This window comes from Geotrypetes seraphini, chromosome 1 (assembly GCF_902459505.1).
Source record: "Geotrypetes seraphini chromosome 1, aGeoSer1.1, whole genome shotgun sequence".
NCBI lineage: Eukaryota > Metazoa > Chordata > Amphibia > Gymnophiona > Dermophiidae > Geotrypetes > Geotrypetes seraphini.
The window spans coordinates 383,364,573-383,382,266 of record NC_047084.1 but is presented as its reverse complement, the minus strand read 5'-3'; the positions used below and the strand labels follow the sequence as shown (position 1 = coordinate 383,382,266).

Sequence of the window (17,694 nt, the reverse complement as noted above, 5' to 3'; positions counted from 1 at the left end):
TCTCTCTTCCCCATTTCCTTTCAGCGTCCTTCTCCCCCCATCTTCCCCATGTCCTGTCAGCGTCCTTCTCCCCCCTCTGTCTTCCCCATGTCCTTTCAGCGTCCTTCTCCCTCTCTGTCTTCCCCATGGCCTTTCAACGTCCTTCTCCACCCCCCCCCTCTTCCCCATGTCCTTTCAGCGTCCTTCTCCACCCCTTTGTCTTCCCCATGTGCTTTCAGCATCCTTCTCATCCCTCTGTCTTCCACAAGTGCTTTCAGAGTCCTTCCCCCCCGCCCTTCCCATGTGCTTTCAGCGTCCTTCTCCACCCCTTTGTATTCCCCATGTGCTTTCAGCGTCCTTCTCCCCCCTCCTTCTCTACCGCCCCGGGTGCAGCACAGCCGGCCAGGTCCCCTTACTTTTGTGGCACTTCCCCGACCGACCGACAACAGCCCCGGTCCGACAAACCTCCCTGCCCTTAACTGCGAATCTAAATTACCTTATTACAGCTGCTGTAAGAAGATAATTTAGATTCGCGGCTACAGGGCAGGGAGGATTGTCGGACCGGGGCTGTTGTCGGTCGGTCGGGGAAGTGCCACAAAAGTAAGGGTACCTGGCCGGCTGTGCTGCAACTGGGGCGGGGTGTGGCGGGGCGGGGCGGACCGCCCCCTCCCTTGGTAGCCACTCGAACCGCGAGGCTACTCTCCTCCTTACCTGCACTGCCTGCAGCACAAAGCCAAACGGAAGTCTTCCCGACGTCAGCGCTGACGTCGGAGGGAGGAAGGGCTTTGTTTAAGCCCTTTGTTTAAGCCCTCCCTCCCCTCCGACGTCAGCGCTGACTTCGGGAAGACTTCCGTTCGGCTCTGTGCTGCAAGCAGAGAAGGTAGGGAGAAGAGCTGCGCGACTGAGTACATCCAGCCCCGCAGGAACCCCGCGACCCTCGGAGGCGTCCCCACGGGATCCCCGGGACCCTAGGGGGCGTCCCCACGGGATCCCCGCGACCCTAGGGGCGTCTCCACGGGATCCCCGTGACCCGAAGGGGGAACCCGCGGGATTTCCGTCGTCCCCGTTCCCGTGCAGCTCTCTAGTGTACAGGCAAGTGATCAGTAACAGTGAAGAGTGCATCTGTTTTGATTATTAAAGTCTAGCATCTAATGTTTAGATGACTTGTGGCTCAGTAATTTATAGAAATAAACAACTAGCTGCACTATCTACCCCAGTACTTAATACTGTATGTAAGGTGCGGCTGTCTAGGGCATAAGTAAAAGGAAGCTAGAATTATGTTCAGCTTCAAAGTGACATTAGAGTATATACATTCCACACAGTGTTCTCAGTAAATATACATCTGAGAGAGAAATGAACAGTAATATGTAGAGAACTCCACACTAGCAGAAAAGTGTATGTTACATCCTATATCTAAATGTAGAAGCTAGTAAAACAGTGCAGTAGCTATAGCAACCATTATAATTATCTGAAGGAGGAGGCAAAATGGTGGAGTACTACACTCACGCCATCTAAATCTAATCTAATCTAAATCTTGGGTTTATATACCGCATCATCTCCGCAGATGGAGCTCGACACGGTTTACATGGTTAGGGAAGGAACGGAACTCCAGTGGAATTATATAAGTATGAGAGAAGAGAGGTTGGTGTGAGAGTGCCAGGAGCGGGACGGGGTTATGTTCTGGAGAAGAGCCAGGTCTTCAGATGCTTACGGAATGGTAGAAGGGGGCTCAAATTGCGGAGAGGGGAAGGGAGACTGTTCCAGAGCTGAGTGATTCTGAAAGGGAGGGAAGAGCCAAGTTTACCAACAAGGGAGATGCCTTTTAAGGAGGGGTAGGATAGTTTTAATTTTTGAGTGGATCTAGTGGAGGTTGGATTTGAGGAATTCCAGGATAGAGGGATAAAAGGAGGAAGGATACCATGGAGGATCTTGAAGGTTAGGCAGGCACATTTAAAGTAGACCCTGGAAATAACGGGAAGCCAGTGGAGTTTGGATAGGAGCGGTGTGACATGGTCTAATTTATATTAGTTTCACGCTGCCACAACCTCTGATCATAGATTGTAAGCACCATGAGTACTAAAAATAAAAGGAAATACAGAATTTGAGTCTGTTAAATACCTGGACAATTGATAATGAACGAGTAAAGCGGAAGACCACAGCATTGGTGAAATTCTAGATGAAATAAGATCACTGAAGGATTTGATGACAGACACCAAAGAAGAAATTAAAGATGAACTGCAGGCTTTAATAACAGAAGTGACTCAGTTTCAAACTAGAGTGGATAAGCTGGAAATAAAAACTACTGTGATTGAGGAAAATGTAAGAGAGCTTCAGCATCAGTCTAAACACATCAAAATAATTGAAACTGAACTTGAAGACGTGAATAATAGGTCAAGATGGAATAATTTACGAATTCTGAATATTCCTAATACATTCAATTGATAATAACCATGTACTGAGCAAAGATAGCAGTGATCATGTACTTGTCTCATACAGAAATTGCACTGAGCACCTAAAGCAATTACAAGTTCTCTGCAGTTCAGCAAGATTAGCATCACACTTTAGTACTAATTTCTTTATTTAAGAACTCACCCTTCCTCCGTTGAACTAATTCTATTGATGGGTAATGTAGCTGTGATAACAAAAGATACTAATCAGTAGAAGAGAGCACAAGCAAGACCAATTCAAATGTAAATGTAAAAGTGGCAGGAAAGCTGCAGCAGCTAGTGCAGAGTGTAGTTTCAGTGAGTCATCTATCGCTGTGGGGAGTTTTTCCTCAATGAAAGCAGCCAGTTCAGCAGGGTCTGTAAAGTCTCTTGTTTTGATTGTGATAAGTGACTCTCATCCTTGCTGGGTAGTAGATGCCATAGCGTGCGGACATTTCTTTCAGCTTAGGGTGAAATTCCAGTAGCTTTTTCCAGTTCTTTGCAGTAGTTTTCCTGAGATACGGTACAAAAAATACAGAATGTCCCTCAAACTTCAAAGGTGCAATGGATTTAGCTTTTTGCAGGATTTCCAGGGTTTGAGTATATCTGAGGATGTTGATAATAATAGGTCTCGGATATTTGCTTGCAGTGGACAGCTTTGCAGAAGGAGTTCTATGAGCTCTTTCAATCTCAAATGGTTTATCAAATTCCAAATGTAGTAACTCAGAGATTGTTTTTTCCAGGAAAGTTATCATGTTTTTACCTTCCTGACTTTCCGGAATATTCAGAATTCGTAAATTATTCCGTCTTAACGTATTATTCACGTCTTCAAGTTCAGTTTCAATCATTTTGATGTGTTTAGACTGATGCTCAATCACAGTAGTTTTTATTTCCAGCTTATCCACTCTAGTTTGAAACTGAGTCACTTCTGTTATTAAAGCCTGCAGTTCATCTTTAATTTCATCTTTAATTTCTTCTTTGGTGTCTGTCATCAAATCCTTCAGTGATCTTATTTCATCTAGAATTTCACCAATGCTGTGGTCTTCCGCTTTACTCGTTCATGCTTTAGCTGGTGATTCTGGTTTGTGTCTCTTTCCAGTTTTGCTGGAAGCCATAATGTCCTGCTGTCGATATATAATAATATTGCCATGAAAATCTAATTTTTTATATTTTTAAATGGCTTCTGTTAGTAAAGTGATGAGGAGCTACAGCATTATGCTTCCATCTTCACTGGGCTCAGCAGCGCTCTCCCTCCAGTCTTTTGTTTCTTATTCAAAAATTTAGATATTAATTTGTACCACTGAGCAACCTGGTGTCCCAGGAAATCTGTCTGGAAGCATAGGACTGGCAAACTATACTGATTTTTAAGATTTTGCCAATCAGGGAACCCCTTCTGAATGGCTTGCTTCAACAGCAACCACCTATAATTTTGAGATTTAGCAATACCAAATGTTTGTTGCAGTCGTGAAAAGTCAAGCATCTTTCCATCTGATACTACATCATCCAGAGTACATATGCCCGCCTTCATCCAATGCTTCCAGATGACCTTGAATCCGCCAATTTGAATCTTGGAGTTCAGCCAAAGGGACTGACAGGTGGATTTATGAAACGGAATAGGTGTTAAATTATTAATAAATTTTAATGTCTCCCAAGTGTCTAATAAAATTATATTGTCCTTATACAATCTAGGTACAGTGGTGCCTCACACAACGAACTTAATTGGTTCCAGGAGCAAGTTTGTTATGCGAAAAGTTCGTTATGTGAAACGCGTTTTCCCATAACAATACATGTTAAAAAAAATAATTCGTTCTGTAGCATAAAATATGCTAAGATGACATAAAAAAAGATAAATTTTTTGTTATTATTTTTATTTAGATACATCTAAAAACATACATCTCCCTGTCCTTTTACTTCCACTATCTTCCTATCCCATCTCTATTCCCTTTTGTCCCTCTCCCCATGATCAATCATCTCACCACCTCTCTCTGCCCTCACCCTCAGGGTTCAAGATTGCTTCCACTCTTTTTCCTGTTGTTCTCTCTGCCTGTCACCCTATGATTTAGCATCCCTTCTGCCCTTGTCCAATATTTCCCCTTCTCTCCCTCCCTCTCATCCCCTGCTCCAACATGTGCTTTCAGCGGCCTTCTCCCCCCTTAAGCGTCTTTTCTTCTCCACTCCACCTTTCCTCCCTCCCTGCCTCCACCTTTGTGGCGCTTTTGCACCCGACCGACAACAGAACAGGCCCGGTCGGACAAATCTCCCTGTCCTGTAGCCGCGAATCTAAATTACCTTCTTACAGCAGCTGGAGTAGTGAAGCTGCTGTAAGAGGTAATTTAGATTCGCGGCTACAGGGCAGGGAGGTTTGTCGGCCGGGCCTGTTGTCGGTCGATCGGGGGACCTGACCAGCTGTGCACATTCTTCGGGGCGGACCGCCCCCTCCCCCCTCTTTCGTTCGCCATTGCCTTCTTCCTACCTGCCCTGCCGCAGCCGCACACAGCCGACCGGAAGTCTTCCTGATGTCAGCGCTGACGTCGGAGGAAGGGAGGGCTTTGCTTAAGCCCTCCCTCCGACGTCAGCGCTGACATCGGGAAGATTTCCGTTCGGCTGTGTGCTGCGACAGGGCAGGTAAGGAGAAGGAGACTACCCTCGCGGCTCGACCAACCCCGCTGCGATCCAACCCCGCAGGAACCCCGGAAGGATGCAGCTCGGGCGACTTCGTTGTGTGAAACGAAGTCCGTTGTACGAATCAAGACATAAAGTTCGTTGTGCGCAGCGTTCGCTGTGCGAGGCGGCCGTTATGCGAGGCACCACTGTAGCTTGATACTCAAAATGTGACACAATCTCAATGGAGACAGGAGTTGCCATTCCAACCATAACCAGTCTGGAAGATTTTCCATGAGCTCAGGGAGAATCTAATACATACCCTGATGCAAAATATAGGCTTTATGGTACCTATAAAAATTGGGAAAATTTACCCCTCCTGCCGCAATCGGTTTTTCTAAAGATACTAAAGCAATTCTCAAAGCTTTCCCCAGCCAAATAATTTAGTAAGAATACTATTTAATTTCTTGAAAAAACACTGGCATCATTCCCATTTGGTAGCAAACAACAGGCAAAATCATCATCTTAACCATTTGAACTCTCCCTCACCAAGATGTAAGGGGTTCTATTGCTCACACATTTATGAGACATTTAGCAATAAAGTTTTTTCATTTACTTTCATCATCTCTTCCAGCATTTTATGAATTCAAATTCCTAAATATTTTATACCCTCTTCCTTCCAAAGAAAGGGGAATGAATCAAATAATCCTTTTGGACAATGCACATTACCGTATTTTCACGTAGATAACGCGCACCCAAGTAAAACGCGCACACGGGTATAGCGCGCGGGAAACTGACATATATGTAAAAAAATTTTGTATACCGCGCACACCCGTATACCGCGCATACTGCCCGACTCTTCCGTCGCCACCCGACTCTCCTTTCTCACGCCCCGACTCTCCTCTGGCCACCCCGACTCTCCTTTCGCCCGCCCCGACTCTCCTCTCCCCCTTGAAGTCCTGTCCCCACCCTGAAAGCCTGATGCCCCCCGACGTCCGATTCACCCCCCCCCGCAGAACCGCTCGCATCCCCACCCCAAAGGACCATTCGCATGCACCCGCACCCCCACCCTGAAGGACCGCTCGCACCCCCACAGCCTCCCGACCCCCCCATCATGTAGAAGCTCCTACCGGTGTCCTGCTGCTTCCTCTTGGCGGTCCCGCCCTTTCTCTGACGTCAAGCCCTCTTGCCCCGCTGACTCCACGACTCCTCGACACGATCGAGGCAAGAGGGAGCTCAAGCCCTCTTGCCCCAGCCAACCGCGGCACCCCCAACACGATCGGGGAAAGAGGGAACTCAAGCCCTCTTGCCCCCCCGACTCCCCAACACGATCGGGGCAAAAGGGAGCCCAAGCCCTCTTGCCCCGCCGACTCCCCAACTCCCCGACAATATCGAGCCAGGAGGGAGCCCAAGCCCTCCTGGCTCTGGCAACCCCCCCCCCCCCGCTAGTTGTTCGGGCCAGGAGGGAGCCCAAGTCCTCCTGGCCCTGGCGACCCCCACCCCACTAGTTGTTCGGGCCAGGAGGGTTGGGCCCATGTGCCTCAGACCCCACCCCCAAGAGGGACCTAAGGCTCCTGGGCCTATTCTGATTGGCCCAGGCGCCTTAGGCCCCACCAGTAGGCAGAGCTTTGGGACAGATGGGCCAATCCGGCCTCATTCCGTCGTTGGCTGCCTGCCGGACAGGAGGGTTTGGCTCCCGCCTGTCCGGCCAACTACACAAAGGTACGGGAAAGGGGGGTGGGGGTGTCGTGGGAGTCAGCCAGGGGGGTCGCGGGTCGGCTGGGGGGCGGTCAGAGGTTCTTGGGGGGGCGGTTGTTCGGGGAGGGGGGTTTGCGTCGAGGGCAGGAGGGCCTGGGATCCCTCCTGCCCGTAATTTAGTGCAGGGTGGGGGTAGGGGGTTGCCGTGGCCAGGAGGGTTTAGGCTCCCTCCTGGCCCAAACAACTAGCGGGGTGGGGGTCGCCAGGGCCAGGAGGGCTTGGGCTCCCTCCTGGCCCAATATTGTCGGGGAGTTGGGGAGTCGGTGGGGCAAGAGGGCTTGGGCTCCCTTTTGCCCCGATCGTGTCGGGGAGTCGGGGGGGGGGGGGCAAGAAGGCTTGAGCTCCCTCTTGCCCCGATCGTGTCGGGGGTGCCGCGGTTGGCTGGGGCAAGAGGAGCCACAGTTGCCAGAAGATCAATCCATGGAAGTTGAGGAAAGCCTGGCAGCATATGACCCTGAGTTTGTGGAAACTATGCAGGTAGATTTGGCTACCACCCACAAACAGTGAGTGAAGTTTGTTTGTTTTGGACTGTTTGAGGAATTATTTTTAAGTGCAAGCTAGAGAGTGATTTTGATGGGGAGAGGTTTTGTGTACACCCTGGGAGGGAATTGGCAAGTCAAGTTAAAGGCTTCATTTTGCAAAACCTATCACTCTCCTGACCTGGCAGTGAGTGGAACTGGCCAGAGGCTTGTGTGGACTTTGGACACCAGTATGTAGTGAGTACCATGAACTGTATTATGTTGGTATTTCAAAACTGTCTGCGTGGGAGCAGACAGGGCTGCGACTGAGGGGAATTAAACTCTCTGCCACAGCTGAAGTTGAAGCACTGCTGAGAGCAAGATAAAGACTTTATTTTTGTGCTGTTATTTGCTTTCCCTGTTTGCTACTTTTTGTGTTGCTTTGCCTAAGAACATTCTGACAAGTTTGGGCTATTATTCTTGCAAGACTACTTACCTTGAGACAATAAGGAAATAAACCTAATATTACTTTTCTACGAAAGGAATATTGTAGTGGCTTTTGTTGATGGATTTTCTTTTCCTTTTTTTTTGTATTCCTGAGTAGAGTTCGGTCCTGCAGGGTGGCTCCAGTCCGGGCCACACGTCTGGGTGTTATGTTGGTGGCTTATCACTGAGAGCACTATTGGAGCCCTGTCCTGGGCTACAGTGGGCCACAGCCTCTCCCTGACGTCATAAAGCCTGAACAATCTTTTCAGCATGAACCATTGTCTGCAAGAAATCTTTCCAGCATGAACCATGCAAGAAGAGAAAAAGAAGAAATCATCTTTGTTGCCTGCTGCCTGCCAGATGCATTCTGGGTATGTTCACCAGGACAGTGTGTTTCTCCAGTCAAGGGCATCTACATGCTCAGCCCGTGTGAATTTGAGGGAGGCATTGCTTCTATACTGTTCTTATCTAACGAAGGTGCCTCTCTCTCAAGGCCTATATGAGACTTTACACAGAAAGGATATTGATTCAAATTCTGTTTTTGGATTGATCCTGAGAGGTCATCTGACAAAAAACTAAGGAGAAGGTGTCTAATTAATTTCTAGTTTTTTGCTTGGATGTGAGGGAGTCAGACCCATGCATAGCTTCTTTGTGCATACCTTCTAATAATTAATGTAATGTAATTTATTTGTAATGTAATTTATTTCTTATATACCGCTACATCCGTTAGGTTCTAAGCGGTTTACAGAAAATATACATTAAGATTAGAAATAAGAAAGGTACTTGAAAAATTCCCTTACTGTCCCGAAGGCTCACAATCTAACTAAAGTACCTGGAGGGTAATAGAGAAGTGAAAAGTAGAGTTAGAGGAAAAATAAAAATAAAATAAACATTTTAACAAGACAGCATTGATCTAAATACTTTGGAAGGTAGAAGAGAGGAGAGAAAGGAATAGAAGCAGAAGGGGGAGCCGTTGAACAGTAGAGTTCTGGAGAAATTTAAATGATAGAAATAGAACAAAACAAAGACAAAAGGCAAAACAATAGATAAGATTAAAGATAAATCATAAGCTGGAAAGAAAAATAAAATAAAACTTTGTCTTCAATCCACGGTTTCAGCGTCAGTGATGAAGTGGAGTAAGTAAGTTTAGGAGGAGCGATTGACGTTTCCAGAAAGGGCTTCTTCAGGGAAGAGACTTGGCAGACAGTCCCAGGATGCCTATGTCTCCTCCCCTGCGATGTTCTCCCATCCATGCATTCCCTCCCAGGCACACTGCCCGTGCCCCAGCCGCTCCAAGGAGGCTGCCCCAGATGAGGCCCACGGTGAATGCAGGATTCTCTCCTCTGCGGGAAAGCTGCCCGGAGCCGACAGTCGATCTTCTTAGCGGATTGCATGGGGGGAAGAGTTCACATTCTTGGTAGGATCGGGTTTGTGTGCCTGACAAGTTACCTGACAAGACCTGACAAGTTACCTCTTGTGATTAGCTCTCTTCCAGAGAGTGAAGTAACAGGACTTTTATACAGACCTGGTTTTCATATCACCTAAGGAACTATTGCTGACAGACTTTACAGCTCACTTCAGTAAATAACGGACTCTTACTGACCGGAAGAAATTCTACATTGTGCTACGCCAAGGAAAAGGACTGATTCCATCTCCCAGAGGCTTGAGGATGGTGAGCAAGGAATCATATTTTCCTTATCAGCTGGGCCAGTTAGATCTCTGATTGGTTTTCAGAAAAGAGATGTTAATTACTCTTGGTGATAAACTGTAATAGATTGCTGCTAATCAGGACTTATTTTATAAGGAATTATCTAGTGTGTAAGAATTAGTTATATCTACTCATTTATTTAGCAAGTATCGTGTGATAATTATGTACTGAGTTTCATATATGTATTCAGATATTTTGTGAACAATAATTAGTTATTATTTACTGCTGGTCTCTATTTTTGTATAAGTTGGCAAAGATTATAGAACCCCGGGATAAGGTGTTTATGGTTTACCCTAGCAACTAGTAAACATGTGATTTGTTTATGTAGCAATCATTTGTTATACCCATAATTCTACCTACAGTATTGGGGGCGCTCGTCCGGGTATTTTTTGTTCCTTCTTTACATTTTTTGAGAATATGTCCAACAGTTCAGATACTCAGAAGTTTTTAAGAAACTAGCCATTACGTCGTTGAAACAGACTGACCCTCACTCTTATTTTGCTAACCTGGCACATTTATTACATCCTGATTTAGATGAGACCTGTCAAGCGTACTGTTCTGTGTTACAGAGATTTTTGCAAGCGAAATCTTAAGCCCACAGGAGAGCAATATGCAGAGCTTATCTGTTTGCTAATTGCCTTTAAGCATTCTGTGTTGTCTGCTTTATATCAAACGCAACAGCTTCACAGTACTCTTTATGAGAAATTAGATTCTTGTAAACAGGACTTACAAGAGGAGCAAGCCCATAGTGAATTTTTTGAGCTTCTAGCCTCTACATGCCAGAAAATCATTCCAAGTTTGATAACACTCTGTCTGCCCTAAAGCAACATTCTGAGCTTCAAGCTGAATTGACAGAGGCAAAAGCCCTTTTGGTTGCTCGCCAAGATTCCGTTGCTTCTGTCTGCAGCCATTGCCCCGCCTTAGTATCTCAGCTTGAACACTTACGTGAGCAGAAATATGACTTAACACAGACTGTCCTAGACATGCGAGAGGCAATGCATGTGAATTCTAAAACACATTCACAGGTTTTAAAGGCCACTCAGGCTGACCTGCTTGCTATGAAAGATTTGGCTGACAAAGCTTCCCATGCTATGCAAGACGATTTGTGTGTCTTACAAGATAAATTGTCCGCTAAAGAGTTAACTGTGCAAACTCTTACTGATTCTTTGACATGTGTGGAAGCTGACTGCCGTGTTTTAAGCCAAGATTTCAAATCTGTATCACAACAAAGGGATGATTTATTTGATAACTTGCAGGATCTTCAGGGCACGGTAGCTGCTTTACGGAGTGAGCTGGATTCTTCTACTCCTGCCTCTTTCTCTCTGCCTCCTACTCCCCTGCTCTGACCTGTCCCTGTGCCCAGAGCCGCCCGCTTGTCCGTCGGCTCTGGGGGGATGGGGTGAGGGATTTTGATTCTACTGTTGATGATTTGTTACCCATTGCCAAGCCCTCCCTTGAGAAATCTTTGCCACTAGCATCACATGCAGGGGTGGGACATCGTCCACTCCGCCCAGGCAGGTCAGAAGAGGACAGGAGAATTCCTGATTCCCAGACACGCCCAGTAAGGTCTACCTCCACTTCCTGTAATGTCACTGGACCCACTGATTCTCAGACATGCCCAGTAAAGTCAGGGCACCAGAGAACTAAAAAATCTCAATCTGTTCCACAAAATTCACATATCAACACTGAGTCTGTGAATTATAATCAGGCACAGTCACGAGAATATGGTTATTTTAAAGCTCCCTATCACACTCAGGTGAAGGAACCAGGCTGACTATTGAAGCACATCTATCCACCATACATGAGTTCTTTGAGAGTTATGACATCAGGAATGAGGCTGACAAACTACATTTGCTCCACTGGTCTTTTGCTTCTGAGTGTCATGACACATTATGGTCCATAATCGCTGGCACCTCTGACTTGGCATTGGTTGAACAGCAACTGAAGAAACGTTATGGTCATTACGCGGATTCCTATGAAGCTCGCAAAGCCGCCTTCAACTTGCGCTGTGGAACAAAGGAAAATCCACGAGAATTTGCTTTCCGTCTGAAGCAAATCTATTTCCAGGAGGTCACTCCCTCATCAGAAGAATTATAGTATGGAGAATTCTGAACCGTCTCTGCAAAGGCCTTGCCGGACTATATGAGTGTGACTAGCTGGTATGAAGAAAGATTCTTACTCAGCCATACTGGTGAAAGCCGAAGATATCTATGACTACTAAGTCAGGGCTCCTGATGAAACACTTGCTAAGCCTGTGCCCAAGGCCAGATCTAAGGAAACAAAGCATAGCGTTTGCACCGTTCAGACTTCACTTGCTTTGGAACCCAGCAGCCCTGTACCTATTTCAACAGGGAATTCCACACAACGTCAAGCTGCCCTGCCTGCATCTGCTGCTGAACCACCCAAAGGGGATGAACAACAGCAACAGAAGAAGAAGCACCCAAACAAACGAAAGATGTTTGAGGATAAGTTCAGCGCGATGGAGGAACAAATGGCTCAGCTTGTAAGTCTTTACTCCACCCTAGCTACTTCTTCCAAACAACCTGCAACACCTGCACAGTCTGGGAAGGATCAGTCACAGAGGAGAAAGGATAAGAGTTCCATTTATAAACCTTCTGGCACTCGAGTGGTGAAGTCCATGGTGACTGACACACAAGTTCCGTCCAAAGAGGACCTGGATGGTCCACCTGGATCTTCTGAGGAAGAACAAGCATGACTAGTTCCCCAGAGATGTCCTCCACCAGCTATTGTATAGGCTGTCCACACCATATCTGATGCCACACAAGATATTGACCCGGTTCTTTCCAGTGCATTGTCTGAGGACACAGAGTGACTTCCTTCGTGGGATTCCATTAAGTCTCACAAGTATTTCATGGGTAGGCTCACACCTATGGGTCAACGGTATACCATATCTTTGCTTCTCCAACAGATGCTTATGGTCATCAGAACATCGAGACAGTTGGTCAAACCTGGTTTACGTTGCAGTTAGGCAAAATGACTGTCAAACATCCAGGGATTATCAGCACTAGTCCAGGAGAGGAATTTTTGATTGGAAACGACCTCTTGAAGAAATTGAAGCCTATTTTGGATTATGTCCAAGAAGTGGTCTGGGCCCAGGTTACGCGTCCTCTTCCTTAAGGGAAGGTGCAAACCGCCCGCCAGTCCCAGGTCACCAACACTGTGGAGCGAAAAGATTCTTCAATTTGAATAAATTTCCTGTGTTCAGCGGATCCACACATTTTGGAGCTACGGTATACCAACGCTCCAGAGGGGGCTCCCACAGGCCGTGAGATTGTCAGTGTTCCCAAGGAACAAATATCTGACATTGTTCTCCAGGCTGACCATTTGGAGATTGTTCTGAAGTCTATGTTCCCCATGCCGTAACCACCTCAAGAGACCATCCAAGAACCTATCTCATCTGTTTCCAGTTCTCTGACTTCTCATCCTCGTCTACTGGCTGTACTTCACCAGGATGATTCTGACTTGTCTGTTGATGACCACCTGCATGGTTCTGTCCCAGTTCAAACTCAAGTGTTACTACGTAGTGACACCTCCATGATCAGTGAATCCTTTTTCTGTCAACGTCAGCGAACTACACCTGTTCCGTTTGTTAGGCGCCACTCTACTTACCTACCTATACCAGGTCAGGGTGTCAAGCCTCTTGTTGGGGTTTGTAGCCTTCCGATGACTCTGGGTTCTAAGACTTTCACTCATCACTTTTCAGAGGTGAGAGGCCTACACACAGCCTTGTGTTTGGGATTAGATTGTCTTGTTCACCTAGGAGTTTATGTTAATTTGGTTAACTGTGTGCTTTGGAGCAGATTGCAAGCCACCCCAGTAGAAGGCAAGGACCTGATAGATGGTTTGAAGACTGGACAACCTCTTCCTCAAGTTTGTGAAGTGGTCTGAGCTGAAGACGTCACAATTCCTGGTCTTGTGCAGAATTTTGATCTGCCCCTTCGTTTGGCTCATAGTCAAATACCTCTTTTATCAAGCATGGTCTGTCTCTTGGTGCTTTACCTTGTCTTGAAGTACCTAACTCTTCTTTCCATGTGTTGATTGTCAATGCTCAAGCTAATGAAGTCCTACTTTCTGCTGGAGAACCTTTGGGTTTTCTTGTGGGTGAATCTTTTCCTGATGCTGAGATAATTTTGCCTATTCTTGGCAGTTTGTCTTCCTTTGTCGACCCCTGCCAGGGGGTGACATGCCAGACCGTATACTTACCTCACCAAGAGGACTCATTTCACTGGACTTCCTCTGGCCATATGATGCATCAACATCCCATCTAACAGTGGAGACTGACTGATTTTATCCAGGAAGTTAGCTCTGTCTGACCAATCCAAAGTTGTGTATGCCATTGAATCTTCATCTCTTCAAGAACAGATTGAAGACCAAGTGGAAATCTCCTCCAACCAACCTTTTTCTGAGTTTGATGCCATGGTAAAGGAACAAGTGGACCTAGCTGATGCGTGCTCTTCTGAAGAAGAAAAGGCTCAGTTAGCACAGTTGTTGTACAAGTATCAGGACCTGTTTGCTGTGGATTATTATGATTCTGGCCTGACTGACCTACATGTGACAAAGATTCCTATGGATCCACACAGTAAGCCCGTTTTCGTGCGTCAGTATAAGATTCCTTTGGCCTCGTATGAGTCTGTGCAAGACATCCTTGATACCCTGGAAGCTAGGGGTATCATTAGGCCTTGTAACTGTACATACAACTCCCCCTTGTGGCCAATCCTGAAGAAGAATAACAGTTGGAGAATTGCCTTAGATTACCGACAGCTAAACAAGCGGGTACCCTTGTCCAGGTGGCCATCTGGACCAGAACTTGACTACCATCAAAGGAGCTAAGTATTTTACCAGCTTAGATTTGGAATCTGGATTTTGGACAGTCCCTGTACATCCTCCAGATCAATACAAACTAGCATTTACCTTTGGGAAGAAACAGTACACTTGGAATAGAACACCTTTTGGTTTTCTGAACTCTCCTGCAGAGTTCAACATATTTCTCCATAAAGCCCTTCCAGATGCTGAAGCATGAGGAACTCTGGTCTATGTGGATGACATCTTGATCAAGAGTCCCACCTTTCAGAAATACCTGGATGAGGTAGAACATGTGCTCTAACAATTGCAGAATGCAGGAGCCAAATTGGCCCTTGCTAAAGGTCAAAGGTGCCGAACATCTCTGAACTACCTAGGGTATGAAATTTCCTCTGAAGGTCTTCGACCACAGAGGAAAAGGATACAGGCCCTACAACAGTTGTGAAGACTTACCAATTTGAAGGAACTTCGTTCCTTTTTGGGGATATGCAACTATTCTCGACAGTTCATAGATCAGTATGCAGAAGTCTCTAGACTGTTGGCCACCTTACTGAAGAAGGATGTATCTTGGACTTGGGGTCCTGAACAGGAAGATGCTATGCAAGAGATGAAAGATCAGCTAGTCGCTTTCCTTGCTTGGCCTACCCCAGGAGTGGTCGTGAATTCTTCATTGACCTGGGATTCTCCAAACACTCTATGAGTGCTGTCCTGTACCAGAAATACGACTCTGACAAGTGTGTGGTGGCCTATGCAAGCATAGGCTTCACGGATGTAGAGGAGAAGTATTCCGACTATGAGAAAGCTCTACTGTCAACTGTTTGGGCTTTGCAACATTTTTGGAGTTACATCCAAGGAGAGAAACTCATTGTAGAGACTTGTCATCAACCCATTAGTTTCTTGGGTAGTGATAAGATCAAGACTGGTTGTGTCTCCAATAGCCGAATAGTCTCATGGACTTTGGCTCTCCAAGGATGGCCTTTACAGGTAAAGTATGCTCTGAAACATTGTAACACAGTAGCCCAAGGGATAGCAGAATTGCATGATTGTACAGAACAAGATTCTTTTACAGGTATATCGGAACCTGATATTCCACCAGAAGAGGAGGAACCCCATCATCATCTTTATGATGAACAGCTCTGTGCCAATATACCTCAGGTTTACGTGGATGGCTGTGCCTTCCGGTTCATAGTCAAAATCGCGCGAGACAAAGGCACGCTGACAACCGAGTGCAGACAACTGAGTGCAAGGTTGACGGCGCGCTGAAGAAAACCAGTATTTTAAAGGCCTCCGATGGGGGTGTTGGTGGGGAACCCCCCCACTTTACTTAATAGAGATCACGCTGGCATTGTGGGGGTTTGGGGGTTGTAACCCCCCTCATTATACTTGAAACTGAACTTTTTCCCTGTTTTTTAGGGAAAAAGTGAAGTTTTCAGTATAATGGGGGGGGGGCTACAACCCCGCAAACCCCTCCACAAGGCCAGCGTGATCTCTACTAAGTAAAGTGGGGGGTTCCCCCCCACACTGCCGTTGGAGGCCTTTAAAATACTGGTTTTCTTCGGCGCGCCGTCAACCTTGCGCTCAGTACCTTGTCTGTACTTTGCTACTGAATCACGTGTTCAGTAGATGGAGGTTGCCCATGCAAGTGGACTCAGACCAAGGATCCCATTTCACTCCTGATGTGATGCAACACATGTGGAAGATGCTTGCAGTAAAAAGTAAATTGCACATAGCTTACCACCCTCAATCATCGGGACAAGTGAAAAGAGCGAATCACCATCCTGAAGAAGTACATGTCTACCTCTGGTAATGATTGGGACATGAAGTTACCTTTCGTATTGATGGCTATTCGTACCACACCTCACCGTTCTATGGGGGTGATGCCTTTTGAAATGATGACAGGTAGAGAAATGATGTTACCAATTCATTTGTTGTATAGAACTAATGATGTGAATCTTTCTAGTGCTGCTACTGCCCATGAATATGTCACCCATTTGTGTCAACATTTACAGGGTGCATTTTCTTTTGCCCATAAAAATCTGGAAACTGCTGCTAAAGGTAAGAAAGTCTACTATGATCGTAGGACTACCTCAAAGGAATACCAAATTGGTGACAAGGTATTCTATTACAATTTTTGGCAAAACCAAGACCAAATAAAGTAAATTTTTGCCAAGCTGGCAAGGTCCATTCTCTATAGTGGAAAAAGCTTCACCTGTGGCCTATCAAATTCGCACCAAGCCAAATTCTCAAGGTGAAGATGTCATTAAATGGGTCCACATTAATCAACTGACACCATGTCATCCCAGTAAATTTGCCCAGAATGAAACCATTGTTGTGATGCCCAATGCTAACCTAACAACAGCATAATCTGTTTCTATTATGTTTTTCAGATGGCGAAACAAAGTCTGATGCTGCTGTTCCTGTTTCCCCTGCTGATTGGAGTCGGTACCAAATTGATCGAACCTGGTCCCCAGTCCAGAGTTGTCCTCCAAGATTCTCCTGGTTTCCTGATTACCCAGTCTCAGATTGTTATATAGAAAATCTTCATTTCCTTGTCTCCTTACGATGTTTTCTGGAAGCACTTCAACTTGACCGTTCCCCACTCTGCCCGGAGTACCAACTATGGTGCTTAGACCATCTGTGATATGCTACCACCAATGTGCAGAATATCCTGAGTCAACTTGAGAAAGTGATGGTACCACAGGTCCAACCTCAACGTGACAGACCCAAACGTTTTGTTGGTTTTGTCTCTGGAGTTATTTTGATTACTGCTCTTGGTTCACCTTTTGGCTCATCTATGTCCATTGCCAATGCTGTCTCCATCAATAAATTACATGCTACTTTTGATCAGTTCCAAACTAATTTGAATGAAATTCAGTCCCAAGTGAATTTTCAGCAACAAAGACTCATTGCCCAAGGCAAGACTCTCCATGACACTGTGACTCTGGTTAACATGCATACTCATTTGAATATAATGCTGCTAAATTATCTGTAATAAAAGGCATGATGAATGATGAACGTACATTTATGCATCCCATAAGAAAAATTACTTATAATCTTTCCGTAAACTTGACACCAGTATTAGTCATCTTCTGTTGGGTCATATTCCACTGTATTTGGTTTCCTCTGATGTAATTAGAGAAGCTTTTTCTAAAGTTACTCGTATACCACTTGAACCCTTCCAAATTCAAATTGCTTTCCACCTGGGTTCTGTAGTTCATTTATATGTAGATGTAGAACAAATGGAACTTGCCTTTGTCTTACAAATCCCTTTTATTCTCTCTGAGAATGTCTACCAGTTAAAACATGTAATCAATGTGGGTACCTGGAAAGACAATCTACATTTAAAGGTAGATACTCCAGAGTATGTAGCCTACCATACTGATGATCCATACCATTATTTGGTCCCTAATTTGGCTCTCTGTCAAAGTACCAAAGATATTCATTGGCTCTGCCCTGG

At 45.8% G+C, this 17,694-nt stretch overlaps 1 protein-coding gene across 3 annotated transcripts in view; it reads left to right on the top strand.

Moving 5' to 3' along the window:
* The window catches only part of LOC117346549 (alpha-1,4-N-acetylglucosaminyltransferase-like), a 177,817-nt gene extending 160,519 nt beyond the window's left edge, over positions 1 to 17,298 (top strand). For 2 of the 3 annotated variants that reach the window (XM_033916313.1, XM_033916303.1), the window contains exon 5: positions 16,625 to 17,298. The gene's annotated coding sequence lies outside the window, so the exon portion shown is untranslated. Of the gene's footprint in view, positions 1 to 9,017; positions 9,381 to 16,624 lie in introns of those variants that run through there. The other variant, XR_004536613.1, reaches the window with a different exon arrangement.
* Positions 17,299 to 17,694: the final 396 nt, after the last annotated feature.